This window comes from Heterocephalus glaber, unplaced genomic scaffold (genome assembly GCF_053883595.1).
Source record: "Heterocephalus glaber isolate CG9 unplaced genomic scaffold, H.glaber_assembly_v1.0 deba00001454, whole genome shotgun sequence".
In the NCBI taxonomy this organism is placed as follows: domain Eukaryota; kingdom Metazoa; phylum Chordata; class Mammalia; order Rodentia; family Bathyergidae; genus Heterocephalus; species Heterocephalus glaber.
This window is the reverse complement of record NW_028258303.1, coordinates 12,917,966-12,935,420: the sequence shown is the minus strand read 5'-3', so window position 1 is coordinate 12,935,420 and position 17,455 is coordinate 12,917,966. Positions and strand designations below refer to the sequence as shown.

General features: G+C 36.6%; 1 long non-coding RNA gene across 1 annotated transcript; it reads left to right on the top strand.

Annotated features, from left to right (window-relative positions):
• The first annotated feature begins 1,484 nt into the window (after window positions 1-1,484).
• LOC110349953 (uncharacterized) lies at window positions 1,485-16,492 on the top strand. Its single transcript, XR_002396177.2, has 5 exons — window positions 1,485-1,840; window positions 4,369-4,526; window positions 15,299-15,409; window positions 15,616-15,710; window positions 16,185-16,492. It is a non-coding gene; the product is annotated as an uncharacterized LOC110349953 (long non-coding RNA).
• The last annotated feature ends 963 nt before the right edge of the window (window positions 16,493-17,455 follow it).

The window sequence follows — 17,455 nt, the reverse complement described above, 5'->3', positions numbered from 1 at the left end:
ATTTTTCAAAAAATTTTTATGTATCTTGGGTTTTTTTTTTTTTTTTTTTTTTGGTACCAGGGATCGAACTTGGGACCTTGTGCTTTCGAAGCAGGCAGTGGCACTACTGAGGTAAATCCCTGCCCCTAGGTTTTTTTTTTTTTTTAATTAAAAGAGCTTGTCAATTTAAAATTTTCTCTTTGAAAACTTTTTTTTTGAGACAGGGTCTTGCTATGTAGTTAAGGCTGGCCTTGAATTCACTATGTATTCCAGGCTAGCCTCAAACTCTCAGCAATCCTCCTACCTTAGCCTCCCGAATGCTGGGATTACAGGCATGTGCCACCATGCCTGGCTCTTTGGAAACTTTTGGGGAGAATTTCCATTTATTTAAATATCTTTAATTTCTCTCAACAATTTTTTATACTTATCAGTATAGAGGTCTTGCATTCTTTGGCTAAATTTATTTCTTTTTTTTTGTTAAATTTATTTCTATTTTATTTTTTTACACAATTATGAGTTAAACTTCTAGTTTAGTTCAGTTGTTTGCTGCTAGTAGAAACCTAACAGTTTTTATGGATTGTTTAGGATTTTGTTTTTTGGGTTTTTTAAGACAAGGTCTTGCTATGTAGGCCAGGCCATCCTTGAACTCACAATCTTGCCTTAGCCTCCTGAGTGCTGGCATTTTAGGCCTGCACTACCATGCCTGGTTTGAATTTTTTCTTATTTCTTTTTTTTTTGGTACCTGGGATTGAACATGGGACCCTGAGCTTTTGAGGCAGGCAGTGGAACCACTGAGCTAAATCCCCGGCCCCTTGAATTTTTTCTTTTAATGAATAATTGTGTCATATGCAAATATGTCATATGGTTGTACTTCTTCCTTTGTAAACTCTAAAAAGTTTTACTTCTTCATCAACGGGTGTGCCAGTGCATGACTGTAATCCTAGCCCTCAGGAGGCTGAAGCAGGAAGATCACTCTGAGTTTGAGGACAGCCTGGGCCATATAATGAGGCCAAGGCCAGCCTGAACTACAGTGAGACCCAACAACAGCAAAACTTTTTCTTTTTCCTTTTATTCTTTTTGCCTATGACAAAGGCTAGGACTTCCAGTACAATGTAAAGTAGAGATGGTTACAGTGGATAACATTGCCTTGATCCTCACTTTCCAGGGCACATTCAATATTTCACTATTGAGTATAGCTACGGATGTTTGGGTACATGGAAATTCCTAAGAAAATGTCCAGTTCATCTACATTGTTGAATTGTGGAGGAGAGGAGTAAAGTTGCTTTTGTCAAGGACCAGAGGGGAATTAAGGCCTAATTGGCCTCCTCTGTGAGCACAAAGGAGAAAGGCTGCCCTCAGGGTTGACTGCATACTGGGGAAAAATTAAGACAGCTGAGGTTAAGTTGTTTACCAGAGCATGAACTAATGGATACTGGAAAGCAGCTGAATCTTGTGTTACCTTGATTGCTTGCATCCGTGTTTGGGTGAGCTGGGTAAAAGTGAGGTGAGCCATAAGGCTTGGGTCTCCTCTGCCTGCTAGAAGATGAGCCCCCTGGCTGCCCACATGTTGAGCTGACTCCGTGTCTCTGTCATTCATTTTCGTTTGTCCGGGGTCAGGGAGGAACAAAGTACCTGGTCTAGGTCCCGGAGCAAGGCCCACCTGGTGGCGCCCCAGTGCGGGGCCGGGGACCCAGGGTTGCCTACAGTTCACACTACTTATTCTCCTTTTAATATCCACGTGATCTGTAAATCCTCCCTGTTATAGGTAATCCGTATCCTGGATTCTGGGGGATTATTTAAAGCAGTGGTGGTGAGTGGATGGCACATGTGCCACAGCGGACACGCAGAGCCCTCTCTGTCGGTACGTGAGCCAAGTGTATGAGTTTTTCTTTCTAAACTAAAAACTCAATATTCAGGTTTAATTGTAGTGTTGGAACTTTGTGATAAATAAATGGATTTTGGGTTGCATTTTGGGCACTTGGTCTCTAAAAGTTTCGCCATCACAGATATAGAGAATTAGCAAATTCTGTTGCCTTTTGCTTTATTCATTTTATTCATTACATTGTTTTCTCTCTTGTTGATCTCTGCTCTCACTTTTATTGTTTCCTTCCCCGTATTTATGGTTTATATTGATCTTTCTCTAGTTTATTATTATTAATTTTTGGTACCGGGGATCGAACTCAGGACCTTGCACTCGCATGGCAGGCGCCGGAACCACTGAGCTAAATCCTCAGCCCTCTCTAGTTTTTTAAAGTGGAAACTTAGGTGTTGAGGTTAGACCATTCTTTTCTAATAAAAGTATTTATTTATTTATTTATTTATTTTATTTTGGGAGATATCAGGAATTGAACTCAGGGTCTCACACTTGCCAGGCTGATGCTGCACAGCTGAGCTACATTCCTGGTCCCAATAAAAGCATTTAAAGCTGTACATTTTTCTCTACTTAAGTCTTTCAGTATATCTCACAATTTTGGATGTATTAGGTTTCATCATTATTCAATTTAAAATATTTTCTCTTTGTTTTCTTTGATTCAGTTATAAAATAGAAAAGTATTGTTTAATTTCCAAATATTTGGTGCTTTCCTAAGTATCTTATTATTAATTTCTAATTTAATTCCATTGCTAAAGAACATAATTTGTATGGTTTAATACTTTTCATTTTGTTGAGACTTGCTTTATGACCAGAATATGATCTATCTTGGTATATATACATGCCATGTGTAATTGAAAAGAATTGTATTCTTTCGCTGTTAGATGTTATGTTCCATAACTATCAGTTGGATCAAGGTAGTTGATGTTGTTCAGATCCTCTGTGTTCTTACTGAGGTTCTTTTTCTTTTGTTTTGTTTGCTGTAGTTTTGCTCTCAATTGATAATAGAATATTAAGATCATGGAATCATACTGTTCTTTTTTAATTTTCTCAACTTGCTTTATGTATTTTTAAAGCTTTTTAAATAGGTGTATATGTATCAAGTCTTTCTGATGAATTGAGACTTATGAAATGTCCCTCTTTATCTGTGGCAATACTTATAATCTTGAAGTCTGTTTTTTCTAATATTAATACAGTCACTACATTTATGCTTACCAATTATGTGGTTTATTATTTTTCATTTAATTACTTTCAATCTGATCATTTACATATTTAAATATGTCATATAGAAAACATATTTGGGACCTGGCTCTTATAATTTGTTCAGAAATTTCTGCCTTTAAGTTGTAGTGTTTAATCCATTAAAATGTAATGTAATTATTGCAGGGTTATACAAGGTTGAATTAAGGACATCCATGTTTTCTGTTTGTTGCCTTTATTTTTTGCTTCTCTTTTCTTCCTTTCCTGCCTTCTTTTGGATTGTTTGAATATTTTTAAAAATTCCAATGTAACTTATGAATTGGCTTTATAGTTATAATCGTTTACGTTTTTAACTTACTAGATATTACAATTATAGATCCTTAGGGATATGTAATTTATTAAAATTCTTATTTTTTCTGTTCTTCAAACTGGATAATTTATACCGATCCATATTCAAGGTTATTGACTCATCCTGTCTAGTTTGCCTTTAAATTCATTCAGTGTATTTTCATTTCAGATGTTGTATTTTTCACTTTCCCATATTTCCTTTTCATGGTTTTTAGTTATTTACAAAGAATTTCCATCTTTTCACTCATTACAAGTCTTCATTATGAACTTTTTCATTACCTTATTGAGATAATAGCTGTCTTAAAATCTTTTTGTGCTAATTCCAATTTCTGGGTTATCTTAGGGTTGATTTTTGCTTCTTGTTTTTTCTTTTGAGATTGGTTTTCATGTTCCTACTCTTGCTATTCCAGGAATTTGGGACATTTTGTAGCTTGGACAATGTGAATATTATATCCTGGAAACTTTGAATTCTGTTGTATATTTCTTCAAATATATTCTAGAAGAAACCATTTGATATTTTTCCCAAAGTGGTTGTAAATACTTTACACTCCCCATTTATAGGGAATTAGCATTCTGCTTATTTACCAGCCAGCTTTGGGCAATAGGGTAAATCTCTATTTTATTATTATTAGACTTTTAGGTTATCTTCTTGCAGTCTGCTCTGAAAATGCATGGGTCAGGGTTCAGCAAGAGAGTTGGGCAGAGTTCATAGTCAGGGTTCTGGGCTCCCTTTTCCAGCTACTTTCCTTGATGCTTTTTCCTTTTCCAGCAAGTGTGGTTTCTCCAAACTGTCATCCATCTCTTCAGGCCACAAGATGGGCAGGGGCTTTCCTTCTGATTTTTAGCTGCTCCATATGTGACCTTGCCTGGCCTGCTCTCGGGATACCAGCCTTGAAGATGGGAAATCCCTGTCATGGTGCCTTTCCCAAACTCTGATGTCTTTCCTGATCTCTCTTTTGTTTCTTCTGCAGTATGTTCTGTCTGGCGTTCACAGTGGACAACTGGGAGTTCACAGTGGATAACTGCATGAGGATCCATCTTTCAGGATTCTCCTTCACCATTTGGGTGCCACTTCCCACTCCATGTCACCTAGACACCTGGTCACCCACCTAGAGATGTCATTTTCCAGGTATGCTCATATGCCTGGGTTCTTGCCAATGCAAGGTAGGAGAAGTATGTGTAACTTGCGGGGAGGCACATTCTTAAAAGGAACTTTCTTGCTCTATTTTTCTTTTTTCTCCTCTTGTGGCCTTTGGCCATAAAGATGCAAGTGAAACCATCTTGGGATTGCAGAGTGCATGTGAAGGAGCCATAGACTCCTGGAGTGTCCCAGAGCAGCCAGCTACCTAGTGTGGACACTGGCCCACATCTTGGTTGCTGAGAAATTCCTGTCTTTCAGCCTCTAATTTGTATTTGTTTAAGCAGCTTAGCATATAATAAAAATCTTCAGGAGTTGCTATCTTCAGGATCCCCATAACTAACTGTAGAATAAAGATCAATTATCTAGTTATGTAGTCAATGTCAAGTACTAGTTTGACCTAATTTTCACTTTTATTTCCTACTATTTAAAAAAATTGAGGTATAATTAAGAATATAATACACAGATTTAAATTGTTTGAACTCCGGTCCTTCTGCTTGCACAGCAGGCGGTGAACCCACTGAGCTAACTCCCCTGCCCCTTTAAGCAGTTTTTATTAGTACATGTTTACAGTACACAATGATTACATTCATCATGAGTTGGTGCATGAACACAAAACATTTTAATTAACTTTGACTACTCCATGCACCCATGTGTAGAGGAAGAGAATCTTTTCTTCCATTCATCTTAGGCTCCTGGTTAAGGCACCAATAATAAAAGACAGATTAATAAAAGTATGCGTAGATAATTTAAGTTTTATGTGATATGGGAGCCTTCATTAAGAAATGAAGACCCAAAGAAAACCCAAGATAGGGCTGGAGATTTAGCTCAGTGGTACCACGCCTGCCTAGCAAGTACAAAGTCCTGAGTTCAATTCCTGGTACAGGGTGGGGTGGGTGGGTGGGGCGGGATGTTTTATGCTAGGTTGGATGAAGAGTGAATAGTTGTGGGAAAATAATAGGGCAAAAAATATGAGCTGATGGCAATAAAGTGAGGCGGGTGGTCCTTAGCAAGCCCTGTTCAGATTCTGCTCGGGTTTCCTGTGTCTTTAGAAATAAGCATGCACCTTTCTTGTGGGTCGAAGGATGACCTTTCATATCAGGGATTTCCTCTGCTTGAGTGGAGATGAGAAAATCTTTCCAAGATCTTATGATTTGCTTCAGAATTAAGACTACACATGCTCTTCCTTGGATTCCTTCAGATTCAGATGTTTACTATGCTGAGATGCTATATTTTGGGCCAAGGATTTAGCTCAGTAGTTTTGCCGCCTGCTGCGCAAGCGCAAGGACCCGAGTTCAATCCCTGGTACAAAAAAAAAAAAAAAAGATGCTATATTTTGGTGCAGATTGTTTGAATCCCATCACATAGAACCACTAATATTTCTCTAATTCCAGAAATTATCCCTCTTGCTCATTTCAGTCAGTAACCATTTTCTCATTTCTGTCATTTGCCTTCTCTAGGCCATCACATAGATAGCATCATAGAATGTAGTAGTGTTTTGTGATTGATTATTTTGCTTAACACAATGGTTTAAAATTTCATCTGTGTTCTTATATGTATCAATGGCCTTTTTTTTTTTTTTGGTACTGGGGATCAAACTTGGGATCTTGCACTTTTGAGGCAGGTGGTGGAAACACTGAGCTAAATACTCGGCACTGTTCTTTTTATTTTTTTTTTTTAACTGATGAATAGTATTTCATTTTGGGGTTTTTTTTTTTTTTTTGGTATGGGGGATCGAACTCAGGACTTTGTGCCTGCAAGGCAGGCGGCGGCACCACTGAGCTAAATCCCCAGCCCAATGTTCCATTATATTAATGTACAGCAATTTTGGTTTATCTGTGTACCTGTTGAGTTGATTTCTGCTTTTTGCCTATTGTGGTTTAAGCTGCTATAAAGATTCTCATAAAAGTCTTTTTATATATATGTATACAGATGCTCCTCAACTTACAATGGTGTTATGTCCTGAAACCCATTGTAAAGTTAAATATCATAACTTGAAAGTACATTAGTTTTCTCTTTGTTAAATGTCTATTCTTTGTCCAAGCTTTTAAAATTATTTTCATTGCTTAGCTGGGTGTGGTGGTGCACACCTATAATCCCAGCACTCCGGAGGCTGAGATTGCCATGAGTTTGAGGCCAGCCTAGACTACACAGTAAGTTCAGGGTCAACTACATACCAAGAAAAAAAAAAACCCAATAAAAAATTGTTTCATTGCTGATTTGTATTTACACATAACATTAAATTTCCTTTTTGTATTTATTTGTAACATATATGACAGATGGGCCGGGGATTTAGCTCAGTGGTTCCAGCGCCTGCCTCACAAGTGCAAGGTCCCGAGTTCAATCCCCGGTACCCAAAAAAAAACAACACACACATATATGACAGAGTTCAGGACACTACTCCAAAATAAGGCACCTTGGCATTTGAGAAAACAGCAGAAGCAGGAAAATCACTTTAACCTCCTCCTGCCATCTTCCTTAGTTCTCTGACCTTCCTCTAAAGTGGGCTGTAAGACCCTCATTCCAGTTGGGTCCTCCTTATACCCAGAGCAAAGCAATGAAGACACAAACAGACCTCCCTAAACTGCCCCTAATCTGTCACCCTTAGACTCCAATCTCTCTTGTCCATTTATACACAACTGTCTCTTCATCAAATTTAAGCATAAAATCAATTTTCCCTGTTTCCTTAGGTCTTCATTTCTGAATGCTCCCATATCATGTTAGACTTCTATTAAATCAATTAAGCTTTTCCTAATCTGTCTTTTGCTATAGGGGTGTTGGTCATGAACTTGGTGTAATACATAAGGAAAAGGTATTTTTGTCTATTATCTATAAATACATTTATATTTATCCATTATAGATGTCCTTTTGTTAGAGGCCTCCTACTGATTTTTTATCAAGTTGACCTGAGGAGCTATGGTTCTACTTTTGTTAGCAGGCATATTATATCTTCTCAGCCTTGCCAATGGATATGTTCAGTTTTCCAGAGTAATGGTGAACACACACATTTTGTGTGGTGCCTCGCTCCCCACAAATGTGAATTCCATCCACATGGGGATGCACAGTTCTTAGTCACACCTTCAAAAATGACCTTCTTAGCTTCTTATCCTAAATACATTATTCCCTTCATTTTCTTTCTTCTTGTCTTTTGTTTTGATTCCATTTTAATGAAAAATAATGTGTATGTTTATGGGGTGCATCTCTGACATACTGATTTCAATTCCTTCAATACATTGTGGGATGATCCAACCAACTAATTATTTGTGTGTTCATTTTTGGGACCTCTATACTACTTCATTGGTCAATATGTCTGTATTTATGCCAGTTACCATGCTGTTTTGAGTACTGAGTCTTTTTAGTATATTTTGAAATCTAATACCATGATGCACCTTGCTTTGTTCTGCTTGGTCAAGATTATGCTTTGGTTAGTTGGAGTCTTCTGTGATTCCATACAAATTTTAGGATTTTTTTCCTATTTCTATGAAAAATGACATTGGAATTTCTATAGGATTGCATTAAATTTATAGAATGATTTGGGTAGTATGAATATTTTAATGATGGTGACTCTTCCAACCCATGAGCATGGGTTATTTTTCCATTTATTTGTGTCGTCTTCAATTTCTTTCATCAGTATTTTATGGTTTTCAGTATATGGGTTGTTCATGTCTTTGGTTAAGTTTACTTCCATATATTTTTATGTCATCTTAAAGGACATTGTTAATTTTTTTTTCAGACAGCTTGTTATTAGTGTATGGAAATGCTACTGATTTTTATAAGTTGATTTTGTGTCCTGCAGCTTTGCTGAGGTTATCAGTTCAAAGAGGTTTTTTTGTGAACTCTTTAGAATTTTCTACGTGTAAGATCATGTCACCAGAAGAGACAATTTCACTTTTTTTCCCTATTTGAATGACTTTATTTCTTTCTCTTGGCTAGAATTTTCAGTATTGTGTTGAACAGAAATGTTGTGAGTATAGACATCTTTGCCTTGTTCCTGATGTTAAAAGAAGAACCTTCAACTTTTCAGTGTGGACTATGATGTTAGCTGTGAACTTGGCATATATATTCTTTATTGTACTGAGAAATATTCTTTCTAAACCTAATTTGTTTAGAGTTTTTATCATGAATTGATGTTGAATTTGTCAAATACTTTATCTGTATCTATGATCATATGGCTTTTTGTCCTTCATTCAGTTGATATGGTAAATCACATTTATTGATTTGCATATGTTGAACCAATCTTGCATCCCAGGGATAAATCCCACTTTATCATGGTGGATGATCATTTTAATGTACTGTTGAATATGGTTTGCAGTATTTTTTTTAGAAATTTTGCATTTACGTTCATTAGGAATATTGACACATAGCTTGATTTTCTTGTGTCTTTGCTTGGCCTCGCAAAGTGAGTTTGAAAGTATTCTCACCTCTCCAATATTTTGGAACAGTTTGAGGAGGATTTGTTTCCTACTTTAAGTGACTGATAGAATTCAGCTGTGAAGCCATCTGGTCATAGGCTTTTCTTTGATAGGAGAATCTTAATTACTGATTTAATCTCCTTAGTTGTTACTGGTCTGTTCAGATTCCTACAGTGGACCCTGAAGTTACAACCAGCCTGACATACAAACTTGGGTTAATTAGGTTAATGGAAGATTCATCTGCCTCTTGTTATCTGTAGCATGTACCCAGGTAAACATCCAGATCTTAGCTGTATTGACTTACAACTAACTTGAGTTACAAACAGCCCTCAGAACTGATTGAGTTCATAAGTCAAGGGTCCATTGTGATTTCTTGGTGATTCAATCTTGGTAGTGTATGCTCCTAGGAATTTGTTTTTTTAAAAGGTTGTCCAATTTATTTTCATATAATTGTTCATAGTAGTCTCCTATGATCTTTTATGTTTCTGTGTCTTCAGAGTGTTTCTTTCATTTTGGTTTTTGAGTTTTTTTTCTTGGTTTCTCAATTTGTTTAGCTTTTCAAAATACCACTTATATCTGCTAATCTTTTCTGTTTTTCTAATCTACATCATTTATTTCTGGTCTGGTCTTTGTTACTTCCTTCAACTAATTTTGGCTTAGTTTATTCTTTTTCTAGTTTTTGGAGGTGAATGTTAGGTTGTTTGAGATCTTTCTTCTTTTTTGGTATGGTTGTTTTTGACCAAAAGCTTTTAGAATTGCTTTTGCTACATCTCATAAACTTTGGTATGTTGTTTCATTTTTGTTTTGTCTCTAAATTTTTTCCCCTTTAATATCTTCTAGCTGTTTGATTCTCACATATTTGTTAATTTTCCATGACTCCTCCTGATATTATTTCTAGTGTTATACCTTTGTGGTTGGACAATAAACTTGGTATGATTTCAGTCTTCTTAAATTTTTTAAGACTTGTTTTGATACCTAACCTATGATCTATCCTGGAGAATGTTTTGTGTGCATTTTAGCAGAACATGTATTCTGTTGCTATCGAACAGAATGTTCTGTATGTGTCTTTTAGGGCTATTTGGTCTAAATTGTAGTTCAAATCCAGTGTTTCTTTACTTTCTGTTCTCATTGATGGTCTGTCCAGTGTTGGAAGTGGGATTTTGAAATCCACTAATAGTATTGTGTTACAGTCTGTATCTCTCTCTCCTCAGGTCTCTTTGCTGTATTTGGGTGCTCTGATGTTGGGCACATATATATTTACAGTTACTATATCCTCTTGATGAATTGACTCTTTTATCACTGTTTAATGGTCTTGTCTCTTTTTACAGTTTTGTCTCTTTTGTCTGATATAAGTACAACTATCCCTGTTCTCTTTTGGTATATGTATGGAATACCTTTCTCCATCACCTTCAGTTCATCAGTCTTTAAGGTGAAGTGAATCTTTTGTAGGCAGCAGATAGTCACATACTACTGTTTTATGAATCTATTCAGACGTTCTATGTCTTTCAATTGGCAAATTTGATACATTTATCAAATAACTATTGATAGGTAAGGATTTACAAGTGCCACTACGTTAATTCTTTTCTTGTTTTGTCTATCCTTTGCTCTCTTTTTTTCTTGCTTGCTTGCTTTTGGTTTGACAGCTTTCTGTAGTGGTATATTTTAAATCTTTTATCTTTTGTGTACTATAGGATTTTGCTTTATGGTTATCCCAGGGCTTACATAAAATATCTTATAACTGGCTCTTTTAAGCCAGTAACGATTTTGACTGCATACATACAACTTCTGTGCTTTTACTCCCCTCCTCCCATGTTGTATGTTTTTAATGTTACAATTCACCTTTAAAAATAATTTGTATCCTTAACAAATTATTGTAGCTTTAGTTGCCTTTTAGCCTTTGTATTAGAGATATAATTTATTTATCTATTACCATTACAGTAACTAGGCTGTTTTGTATTTGACAATGCACTTTCACCAGTAAGTTTTGTATTTTCATGTTACTAATTAGAATCCTCTTCCTTCAGCTTGAAGAATTACTTGTAATACTTCTTTTAAGGTAGATCTAATGATAATAAACTCAGTTTTTTGTATGTCTGAGTCTTTATCATTGCTTCATTTTGAAAGTTGCTGGATATAGTATTTATGGTTGGCAGTTGTTTTCTTTCATATTCCTTTAAAATATTTTCTGTCTCTTTCCTTTTTAGCTTTTAACTAACATTTGCAAGGAGGTTTACAGTTTGCTATTAAATCAGCAGTTATATCCACCTCAAATTTTATTATTTAAAAATAAGTATTCAGTAAGATTTGTAGAAAAAGTCAGGGGATACATCTTTAAAAGAAACAAAGAAAAAGTGGAGGAAGGAAAATATTTGTATTCCTAGTGTGAAAAAAATCTCATTCAGGCTGGGGATTTAGCTCAGTGGTTCCACCGCCTGCCTTGCAAGCACAAGGACCCGAGTTTGATCTCTGGTACCAAAAAAAAATAATAATAATCTCAGAGCTTTAAACATAGGCTAAAGGAAAGTTTCTTCAGAATTTAACAACATCAAAACATATACAGTATCAAACTGAGTTTGAACTTTTGGGTAAACTTTGGAAATGTTTGTTTATATCCTAAGCTTAATTTTGTTTTCTTTCTACTTATGCTGAAAGGATATTGAACTATGTTCTTTCCTTTTAATAAATTTCCCTAAATATTTAAATCAGGTGGATATTTATTCTGTTTCTTCTAATCTTCAGAAAGGAAGATAGTTTTTTAAAAGTCTCATTCCATTACCTATGAGCCCTCTTTGTTAAGCTGTTCCTTTTTGTCAATTCAATTATCCTACAAAACAAAGCCAATTCTCATATTCTGTTCTAATTAGAACAGGGAAATAGCTCTCATTCACTCTTAGAGTATTGCAATGTTTTATATATGCCTTCCTTTGGGGACCTTTCTTAGCTTACATAAGGTGAAATTTTAACTCTTCTTTCAAATTAAAAATGCATGTTTTAAAAACTTAATACACCGAGGACCAAGCATTCAACACACAAATCTTTGGGGGACCTTTCTATCCAAACTTATCTCCAACTCACCAGATAGATAGATAATTGGAATCATTTTTGGAATGAAAGGCCAAGATGACAACCATAGAAGTTGAGATAGGGAAAAACACAGAGACACACCAAGAAAGACAAAGAGAGGTACATACAGTTGTGTAAAGGTAGAACTCAGCAGTAAACAGGTCAGAGAGCAACACAACTTACACATACTCTTAACAGGCTTCAATCTAAATCTGTTGATTTAGGTACATTGAGTAACATAGATGTATGGAGCTAATTTAAAGAAAACATTAATGAAAAACTGCTTTCCTTTTGAGCAATTCTCCTTCAAGAGATAGGCTGTCCATTTGATGCACATTGTTACTGTATTTACTGTCTGAGAAATGGTTCTTACAGAATCAAAGCCTACAAAACCTTACATGATACCACAAGATAAATCCAGTGTAATAAGCTAGAGGAATGTATTTGTTCTAGTTGTCACTTTATTGCCTCTTAGCTCCAAGTTCACCCTTCAAAGCACGGTCTGTTACTTTCCCGCCACAGCACATTAAGATTCTCAGTAGAGGGCGCTAGAGGGATAGTCAGACTACAGATGCTCCTTTACTTAAAAAGAGGTATGTACCCATAAATCCACTGTAGGTTGAAGATGTCATCCTAAATTGAAAATGGATTAAGTACACCTAATCTACTGAACAATATAGTTTAGCCAACTCTTACCATATTCAGAACACTTACATTAGCCTGCAGTTTGGCAAAATCATCTAACATAACACCTACTTTATAATTAAGTGTTGAGTATCTCATGTAATTTATTGAATACTGTGCTGAAAGCAAAAAACAGAATGGTTGTATGGATGTTTTTGTACCATTGTAAAGAATCATAAATAAGTTGGGGGTCTGGCTGAGTTCTTGATGTTTGTGGCTACTGCCTTGTGGGTCAGTGGTATGAGTATGAGGACATCTAATGGGGTTCTTCCCCAACCATGTGCCCTGAATGTGCAATGCCTCAGTGAACTTGCAGACTTAGCCTCATGGTAACTTTCTCCTCTGTCTCTTGACTACAAACCTGAAAAAAGAAATCCCATTCCGTCGATACCTTGAAGGGTTAATCCCAATACCTGCTCTCTGACTTTCTTGTAGACTGCCTGCAACCCTCAGGGTTCCCACTGCATGGCTACCCTTTTTTTTTTGTACCGGGGATTGAACTCGGGTCCTTGCACTTGTGCAGCAGTTGATGAAACCACTGAGCTAAATCCCCGGCCCTACATGGCCACCCTTTCTGCAGGCCCCTACCTGTGCATCACCAGGCTGTTGGTGGACTGTACTTCAAAGGGTCACATCTTGCTTGCCCAGAGACTATACATCAGGTCCAACCTGGGCAAACCAGCCACCATCTCTGCTCTGTGAGCCAAGGTCAGTTGTTCAAGGAGGTCTGATACTCAGCCTCGGGGAGGGGCTCTTTCTGAAACTGTCTTTGTCTGTTCTAGGGTAGCAGATAGAATTTCCTTGAATGCTATGGCCACTTGTTTATTAGAATTTAACTGCTCTTCTAAGTGAGATGAGTGTAGCAGTAGTAATGGTGTTTGTTCAGGTGTATAAACACTTTGCTATATACTGTAGTATTTCACATGCATTGCCACATTTAATAACACTGTTGGTGCTATTATCATCTCTGTTTCATAGTGGGTAAATTGAGGCATGGAGAGGTGATTTTGCCCATAATGTCACTAATAAGTGATCCTTTGTCCATGTGTACGGCCTAAGTTCGTCACTACTATGCAGTAGGGACATCAGTTGCATGGACTTTGTAAGGTCCATTCTCTTTAGTTTGCTTGATTCTTTCAGATTCCTTTAGATGAATTATTTTCTCATCTATAGCCTAGGGGAATTGTGCTTACAGCCTCAAGATTCATTAGCAAATTCTGTGATTTTGAAGGTGTATCATGTGCTAGGCACTAATATCCCATCTTCATAGGGGAAGAAAACGTAGAAAAGCAAGTATATACTTAATTTTTTTGTTTTAATGTTGGATAGTAAGTTCAGAGACGATAAATAGGTTAGGTGGGTAGGAAGTATGAGTGGTCATAGGTGGGGCTGTTCAGTAGATCTGAAGAAGCAAGAGCATGAACAATGCAGATACCAAAGATGAGAAGCATCACTAGGTTCTACGGAATTGACTATATTTAGAAAATCTTAGATACATGGACTGTGTTTCACTTTGGGATGCCTTGTATATGTTTTCTTATTTTACGTTACTAATGTTGTCTGGTTAAGCCTAAAGATTACTACTTAAAATGTTAAGATTAACACTTCATGGCTGTGTACTGATAGTAGTAGAAGGAAGTGGTCCAGAAGCCTGGAAAAGTGATCTTGGAATCTGATGGATTCATCAGAAAATAATGTAGGGTATGTTGTGTGCTCACAATGAAATCTTACTAACATTGCTTGTTTCTACCAAAACAATAAATGCTATTGGTATATGAAAATTTTAAAAATTTTTTAAAAAGAATTTAACCGCTCTTTGTACTAAATTTCCTGTTTGACTGTAAATCAGTAGCAACATTGATGCATTAGTAAGAAATGCAGCTGCCTTTCCACTTACAGACAGGGATTTATAAAATGAAGTTGAAATAAGCAAGACAGTTTCTCCTTTGCAACGTTTTTTGTGCCTACTTTTGATGTTAGGGTTTTAAAACTGAGTGGTAACTCCTTTTACTTCTCAAAGGAAATGAACACTCTTGTTTCATTAGCTAGATCATCAAGGTAATTCTGAACCCAGAGAGATTCTAACTCACATGTGGGATGAGACTGGTGGGGAAGCAACAGAAATTGAAAATCCTCACCAAAAGAACCATGGTGTTTAATTTCAGTCAGGTCACACTTCAAAGTACTGACAGTGTGTGTTAAGCTGATTCTTTGTGATGAAAAATAATTAGTGCAATTGTGCCTAAGTACTTAGGTTGTTTAAATGTCAAACAGATCTAGGGAGAGAATCACTATCATTATCTTGAATGTTATATAAAAACAATGGTGACAATATCACCTTATAATGTACTAGAGTAAATATAACATAGGTTTGGACTTCTGAGATTATTTTTATATTTAAACTTTTTAAAAATTCTGAGATTATTACATGAATTTTTATTAGTTCTATGATTCCCAACAATAGAAACCGTATAAATGATCTTATCAGTAGCTCTTAAAGGGTATCAGAATAACCTAGGGAACTTATTGAAAGGCAGAGCTCCAGCCTACTTGGACTTGTCATATGAACTGGTATTTTTTTTTTTTTTTTTTTTTTGGTACCAGGGATTGAACTTGGGACCTTGTGCTTGCAAGGCAGGCGCCGGAACCACTGAGCCAAATCCCCGGCCCAGGAACTGGTATTTTAAACAAGCATCCCAAAGGATTCCGATGCAGGTAGTATCTTGACCACACTTTGAAAGACCATGTGTTACTGTGTGAATGAATTCCCATAAGAAAAGTGAGGTTTTGTTTAAAATTAAGGAAAATGCTCATGTGTCCCTTTCTGATATGAAAGTGGTTTTCATCATTTAGCCCCATAAGTCACCCCAAAGTTAAGTCAGCAACAAATATTTTGTCATTAACAATTTATCTCTGTGCAGTGGTCCCTCGACATTCACCTGGCTACTTTATGTCTTGCTGAAGATGCAAAACTTGCTCTGGCTGAAATTCTCCTTTTATCCTTTCTACCAGTAAGGTAAATAAAACTCAAGGTGTTCAAAAAAAACGAAAAAAATAATTCCAAACTAACAAAATAAAGCCAACAATATCACAGAAAATAAAATTAAAGAGAAATAAATTTGGAACTATGTAAGGATAAAAACCAATGTGTTCTCAGATGTCCAAAAAAACCCCAATATCTTAATAAAAGATGCTTGAGTAAAACTCAAGTTTAAAGCTAGAGCTCAAGGCAGATATTTACCTTTTAAACTCCTAAGTGGTTGAAAATCTAATGTTAGCAGTGGAGTTATAGGGAAGCTAGGGTGTCTTGGGCTGATTCTCCTTCACAGCTACTCCAGTGATGCCAGGTAAGCCTTTCCTTCTCACCCCCAAGGCAGTCACTGATTCCTAAAGGCTGATCCAGCTTTTCTTCCAGGTTGGAAACTAGCATTGCAAAACAAAACGTAAAATGTTTGCCTGGAGCAAAGAAAAAAATGTTTGTTTTCTACAGTGTCTCTTAGAGAAACTGGGACACTTTCACTATGGCTCTTCCCTGCATTCCTGGGGGTGAAGCAGCCACCACAGGAAGCAAAACAGCAAGAGAGAGGCTGATTCAGCACATACTGAGGCGCAGCCACAAGCCCAGGAGCTTCTTAGTGGCCTCCTGATCTTATCGAAGGACATTGTCCTTTCCTGGAACCTCACTGCCTTCTGCAGTATCTTTATTTGTATCGTATCGTAAGGCTGTCCCACTCGCTTTGCACTGAGAAGTGTTGCTCTGAAACTATTTACTGTGAATAAACTTTCTTGGTAATGCCACGTTTGTTCAGAACCTTGACCAACAATATGCTCTTGATGGCTGTTCTCATGGTCTCAGGGGAGGAGATGGGTAGGAGGAGGAAGAGTGGCTTCTGCTGTGATTTTTTTTTAATAGTGGGAGAATCCAAATGGGAAAATGGATAAATACATTGTCTTCTAGCTAAAAGCTAGAAGTAAACTTTGAAGGTTGGATTAACGATTTCTTCAAGCAGAGATTAAGTACTGTTCCAGTAAATATCACATCCACCTAAGAATTAGATTTCAGAGTCCCTTTAATACCTCATTTCACACAAGGGAATGACGTCTCATCATTCTGCTGTCACTTCTATATGTATAAAATAGAAAAGTAATCAGAAATACTGTGCATGCAAAATGACGACAAATCTTGAAGAAGAATCTTGAAGAGGGTGGGGAACTGGAAGCCCTAATATTCCTGAAGAATTTCACTGGGAACATCTGTAGACACCTACTGGCTGGCTCCAGTCTGTCCTGACTGCTAGGGAGTTAGGCTCTGAGACTGGCCAGTCTGATGAAATATTAGTTGAATGCACTGCTTGTTTCAAAACAATCATGTAGTGTAGCAGTTGAATGTTCTCACTGACTAATTCTCTGGGAGACAAGACCTCTGAATGTAGAGAGAAGTGTTTGAAAACATTCCTGAGACACCCAGCTGCTGTCTTACTTATACTGATGGAGTCACAGTGTGCAGTTTCCAAGGAAAAAGAAGCAATAGCTTTGGTTGATTGCTTACAAAAAGCTCCTGGGTGGTCTACTTGTTTTTAGGTTAATCAAAAGCCATGTGTACTGGGGATGAAAACTATAGTTTTGATATTCTTTACCAGAAAAAAAAGTCATTAAGTAATTAAAGTATATTAAGGAAAAAAGGGGCATTTGATAATACTTGTTGATCTTATTACCTACAAATTTTGCTCCGGAATTTTTGCTGGATGCTATGGTACTTCT